Source organism: Leiobunum rupestre, chromosome 1 (assembly GCF_980474605.1).
Source record: "Leiobunum rupestre chromosome 1, qqLeiRupe1.1.hap1, whole genome shotgun sequence".
In the NCBI taxonomy this organism is placed as follows: domain Eukaryota; kingdom Metazoa; phylum Arthropoda; class Arachnida; order Opiliones; family Sclerosomatidae; genus Leiobunum; species Leiobunum rupestre.
Genome location: NC_143384.1, coordinates 50,045,334 through 50,051,922, shown reverse-complemented (window position 1 = coordinate 50,051,922; position 6,589 = coordinate 50,045,334). Strand labels below are relative to the sequence as shown.

Below are 6,589 nucleotides of genomic sequence, written 5' to 3'. Positions count from 1 at the left end.
CTGACACGTGCCCTACTTGGAAATGCGAATACTCATTTGTTATATTCGAATAAGTTTCAGGAAGAATTATTTCTGCTAATGCGCAAGACCATTTTTCATTATTAAAATTTAAAGGTTTTGCTAATTGAACTTTAAAGCTAGAAGGTGTATTTTCCGGGTAAATATCGGGTGATGCGTTCGAAGGTAGAAATACTACGAAACTTGACATCTTTATAATGACAGTTTCAGTTGGGCGACATCTCGTTTTATACTAATAAAAGATTTAGCGTGATAGATCGAAAGGATTGTGATTTGAACTTGAGACTGTTTGAATAACGTCCTGCAACGCTACCGATCTACCACGCTAAACCTTAACATGAAAGAGTTAAAATATCTATTTTTACGTAGGAAAAATAATCACAATATATTAGAAAATCATCTTTATTTACATATTTTCAATCATTTGACAAGTTTGTTCAAGATTTTCCAAAACCTCAATGGGTGTTTCAACTTGATTAAGAGTTAAAATTTGATTATTTTTACAATATTCTTGAAAAAAATAATAGCTTCCATCTGCTCATCAGATGGCATGACAAAGTCTGGTGGAAATACAACATTTGATTTTATTGTTGAATTTAAAGTTTCTTCGGACTTAATACCAGTTGTCTTTTTTTTACGTTGAATTTTCTTTGGAGTTCCAGTACCATTAACAAACTCGTTTAACCATTCTTGATGTTTTACGTTAAACTCGTTCAAATAATCAATAATTTGATCGTCTAATATTTCTTCTTTGGTTGTATATTCTGGTTTCTTTGAATGAAGACAATCGCAAACATCAATACGAATTTGATTTTTATAACTACTCGATAAGTGATCCATTAAGTGTTGTTTAAAAATTGTCTTGTCAAGACATTGTTCTTGACAAATCCAGCATTTAACACTAAAGTTTAAATTATCAAAGAAATTAAAAGCGTGTTTGCGACATGGCTCATTATAATAACAAGGATTCTCGGTAGGCGATTTGCATTTAATTTCTGGTTTCCCCATAAATAACTTCATTTTTTTAACCTTTAAAGAGCTCGATTTTTGAGACGTCTTACGCTTACACATATCCTTTGACTTTTAAATGTAAAAACAATTATTATTTATAGAAATAGTTATTATTGCAAGTTTAGACACGTTTATTAGCTGTTTAAAGTATTTTGGGTGGGGCCAAAACCGCCAAGGGTATAAAGCGAAGGTCGCGAATTCGTTTCCCCATCTCGCAAATAGCTAATTAGCATTTTAAACGGCGAAAAAACGAAAAAAACGAAAAAACGATATCAAAAGTAAATAAGTGTAAGTATTTGGTGGGGTTACATATTACCGCCGATATCTCGGTTCGACCTTGTCCGATCGTGACCAAACTTGTTGATTTGATAGACCGAAGCTTAGTGGTTGTGGACAGTTGTCAGGCGTCGAGGTCAAAGATCATCTTCAAGGTGAAATTTGAGATTGAAAACAAAAATATGTTTTTCGATTTTTCCAAGGACAAAAATTTTTGTTTTTGAAAATATTTTGGGGGGGTGGGGGGTTGTTTTGTCGGCCATCTTGGCGGCCATCTTGGAAATAAAAGCGCTAAGTTTTAGTTATATTCTACTACTATATTTGTGTTTTTTATTTTTTAATTGTTTTTTATTTAGTGAAAGTGATAATTTTTGAAATGTTTTATATTTTTTATTTTAAATGTTCTTATTTTAAAAAGTTTAAGATTTTTTTAAACATGTTTTCCAAATCAACTAGCTTTATTAATTTAATTCAGGCGGTGGAGGTTCTTTTTAATACTTCATAATCTACTTTTTCTTTTTTTACTAGCTTTATTAATTTAATGTTGGGATTGGTGTAAAGTTCTTTTTTCTCTATATTAAAAATCCTTTGTTTTCATCGTTTTTATCCAACGCATTTTCAAGAAATTTTATTATTCTTATCTTTTTTGTTTTTTCATCTCTTGCGCTATATACCCTTGAGCCTAACCGCAACCTTAAAAGTCTACCTGAGATTATTAACATTTCTTTTCTATAGCAAACATTCTTTGTTTTCATCTTTTTTATCCAATAAGTTTTCAAGAAAGATATTCTTATCTTTTTTTGTCAGGTATCAAATTTTTTGTTTGAATTAATTGTCTGATATAAATATCTTTTTTTATATTTATTATTATTATTATTATTATTATAATGATTATTTAAAACATTTCTTGAAAATTTCTTGTTTAAAACCGATTTCAACAAAGTTCATCTGGGATACAATCTATCGCCTATATCAAACGACCCATTGATTATTTATTATTCTTTCTGATTTTTTTCATGTACTCTATGTACTTTTTTTATACTAATATCGGTTAAACTTTAATGTTTTATGTTTTTTTTTTGGTAATTGATTAGTATATTAACTGAAAATTGTATAAGTACATTTTGTACTAGGTTGTTTTTAAAAATTGAATATAATTGTTTTTATTAATTTATAAAAACTTGTTTAAGAAGGATAAGGATAATTAGTTAACCTTAGTTGTATTAAATATTAATAATTATTCCCAAAGACAATATTTTTAAATTTTAAAAATATATGTCAGGCTTAAACTATAAAATCTCAATGTAAAGGATTTTACCAAAAGAAATCTAGAATCAAGATGTATGGTGAATTTCATCTAAAGCCTGTATAATCTTTGTAATACTCGTCAAATTTCGTGGTGGAATCACAAGAATTTAAAAAGTTTAAGTCTGAACTTCGTGTGTTAGATCAAATTCAACATGTTGGCACGGTACAACATACCGTTCGATCTGTTTTAATTCACACATTCTCGAACTGTATACTTCCGAAGCGATTAAGACCAAAACCAGTGTTTTATTCGTGAGATGGTAGAGCAACAAAAAGAATTCTTGTGGTAAATATTTTTTAGATATATTCATTTTTAATAGATTAATTTATTTATATTTATAAATTCTAGCCCGAATTTCCAACCCGACATCTCGTTTTGTACCGAAGAGGAAAAATACCTTCTACGAATTGATGTAATTATAATTATTTTTTATTATACACTTAAAATATTTTTAACATTGTGTTTTTTATATTTTTCAGCCTTCAAATTATTTATATATCCTTCTTTAATTCTTTATTATTTATTAATTTAATTTGTTAGATTTTAGTTTTATTTGTAGTGTTTCATATTTTGTTAAATGTTTAAAAAAATATATTGAAAATATTATAGTTATTAAATATTATAATAACGAATTGTGTTTTTTTGATTACTTAAACTAGCATTGTTTTAAAATAATAAAATATCTGCGAAAAATGAAAACTTATTTATATTAGTTTAGTTATTTAAAATATTTTGGGTGGGGCCAAACTCGCCAAGGATATAAAGCGAAGGTCGCGAATTCGTTTCCCCATCTCGCAAATAACTAATTAGCATTTTAAACCGCGAAAAAACGAAAATAATGACACCAAAAGTAAATAAGTGGAAGCATTTGGTGGGGTTACATATTACCGCCGATATCTCGGGCCGACCTTGTCCGATCGTGTCCCAACTTGTTGGGGTGATAGACCGAGGTCAAAGATCATCTTCAAGGTGAAATTTGAGATTTAAATTAAAATATTTTTTTGACTTTTTTCCAAGGACAAAAATTTTGTTTTTGGAAATATTTTGGGGGTGGGGGGGGGGGGTGTTTTGGTGGCCATCTTGGCGGCCATCTTGGAAAAAATGGTTCATATTTAGTTTCCTACTACTATAAGTTTCTCATACTAAAACTTGAGATATTTATTTTATCAAAATGCTTGTGATGTTGGCTAAAGAGCCACTTTGGTATATAGACACTTAATGATATTAAATGGAGTTCATAATTAATTTCATTATTTTTAACAAAACATTTGTGACATAGTAGAGAGAAGGGTCTTTCAGACGACCTAAATTTAGCATTTCTGAACTTTTTATATTAAGTATGTTTGGTTAGTTATAACCATATGGATTTCAATACATTTGAAGAAGCGAGTAAAATAGTGGAAGAGTATAATGTGACGTTTCTAGATGAGCAAGAAATAAGAAATCATTTGGAAGAAATGGAAAAGCATATTGATGAGTGGAGATTTAAGTTAGATGAAGCTTGTCAAAGAGAAATGGTACTGAGAAATGAAGTTAAAGATATAAAAACAATGCAAGATAGTTGGAAGAGAGCAGAAAACTAGAAAGAAAAAGTGAAACACGCGAACTAGTTTAAACAGTCTCTCAGTTCGAAACGAAATCTAGAATAATTGACATCGCGAATCAGTACCATTAGAACTTTTTGTAATGTTGTTTACCATTGAGTGGCTTAACTCCGGATAATTGTGCGATTTAATATTAACATAATAATAATAATAATATATCAATATTGAAAAATTTATAGAAATAAAAGGTGACTATTGTAGAAAAAAGGGATCTTTTTTAAAACATTTCTTAATTTCTTTATTGGCTTAAAATATTATTTTGTTTAACGTCTTAGGGCCCGGTGCAGAGACGATTTAAAAATTATCGTAACTTTACGAGGATTGTAAAGTTACGAGAGCGGATTTACGATGTCGTAAAGTTACGATTTTGTAAATCGAAATCGCGGTGCAGAGACAATTTTTCGGGCTCTCGTAAATGACGAGTCTGGTATTTGGGAATCGGTTTTTGTTTAGGCTCCGCCCACTTATTGACCAATGAGAAAGCGTTATTTTGACGCAAAAATTTAATCATTTGTTTGAAGGCTCAACTCTATTTTAAAAGTTACTTATTTTTTTGTGATTTTACACATTTTAAGAAAACAAGTTAGCTGAAAGTATTTTTTTGAGAAAGAATATGGGGAAAATGAAACCAGGTAAAGAGAGACAACCAAACTTTAGTACAAGAGAACTTCAAGCAATTATTAATTGTTTGGAAGCTAGGCCTGATTTATTGAAAACCTACAAAAGTAGTGAAGATGTGGAGAAGGCCTGGGCAGAAATTGCCCACGAAATTGCCTGTATATATGGGTATGGGCCTCATAAGAGCTAAGTGGACTGATTACAAAAGCACCGTTAAAAAAAGGAGGTGTCCGTTTGCGGTTTAATAAGTGAAGCTGCGTTGCACGGGATTAGAGGAGTTGATAGTTCACAAGTCAGGCACCAGGTTGGTTGTTTGTGCAAAGCTAGTGTTTTGAAATGAAACCACAATAGTCTAATTAAATTTTAATGAAAAGCTAGAAAATCCTCCATTGTAACAAGTGAAAATATTTCAGTGTAGCACGACTCATTGGCACTCCTAACTCTGGACTATTTCGGGTTACTCCCCTCAATATGCCAGCAAGTGTGGGTGGTGACGCTATAGATTTTTCACTGAAGAGAAATGGTAAAATGGGCTTAGAAGTAGAATCACAGTTTCATTGGTTAAACATAATCTTGTTTAGCTTCCCAAATTGATGAGCTTGCATGAGAAAAGAAGTTTAGAAATATGGAAGAGTTGGTCGCAGATATTGGTACATTTCAATAAGGTCACGTAAAAACTATCAAGTCCTTTACCTTATTTGTACTCTCATAAACAGATGCAAGAGCAATGGGTAGTGAAAACCCATTTCCTCCACCTAGGCCTACAATGAAACCTATAGGGCTCAGTTTCTTGTTTCAAAGGCAGATCTGATACTGATATAGTTGTTCACATTTTGCCAGAACAATCTGAGTACATGATTTTCACAGGTTTAAAGCTTGGTTCACATACGTTAGCAGCTTTTCCATTTTCTCTGTGTTCTTGCGTTCCACAGCACTACAGAAGGCCGAGTGGGAAATGAGAAAATACAGAAAATTTATCCCAGTGAACCCAGTTTAACAATTTGAAAATTTAAAAACAAACTTAAATTGGGTATTAAATTTTAGTGGGAAAGACTTTTAAGATAAATGTAAGTACATTATAAAGTAATTTTGGGTCAAATATTCAGGGGAAAATCTACAAAACTCTAAGTTAATTTGAACGATAATAATTGTGGCTATACCGTGGAATGTGGTTGATAAAGACTTTTGAAAATATTGATAAACTCACGTGACAGTTTAAAAAGAAGTCACAAAAGGCAAACTACCAGACACCCAGCACCTAAGCCTTCTTTAACAGCTGCTAACACCTTAGAAAAAACAGCTCAGTCAGTTGTGAATTATCAAGAAAGGTTAAATGCAATTTTGAGTTCAATACTTTCCGAAATGGTAGCCAAACGGTCACAAGATGCCTAACTTGGCATTGCATTTTCCAATCATTTAGAAAATGCAAATAGAATTCTTATTGGCATTCACAACACTCAAGTACCTGTTGAAAATCTTTACCTTGGTGTTACATCAATTCCACTTCCTAACCCTAAAACAAAAAATCATTGATATGTCTAATCTTTCAAAATAAAACTTGTGCAAATTATTAATTACTTATCTTTAGCACTAAGATTGATGTTTTCAAATATATTATCATCCTTTCATATGCATTATTTCCATCTATTTATATTTTGTAAACCACTCTATAAACTCATTGTTCATTATGTACCTCTTTCATTTTTCACAGCTGTTATTTTTTTTACTCTGATCAGCTGGTTTTTATTTCTAA

General features: G+C 30.9%; 1 long non-coding RNA gene across 1 annotated transcript; it reads right to left on the bottom strand.

The window, feature by feature from the left end:
- Positions 1-5,647: 5,647 nt before the first annotated feature.
- On the bottom strand, positions 5,648-6,386 carry LOC149963172 (uncharacterized). Its single transcript, XR_016480191.1, has 3 exons — positions 6,191-6,386; positions 6,044-6,122; positions 5,648-5,770 (listed from the first exon to the last, which is right to left on the bottom strand). It is a non-coding gene; the product is annotated as an uncharacterized LOC149963172 (long non-coding RNA).
- Positions 6,387-6,589: the final 203 nt, after the last annotated feature.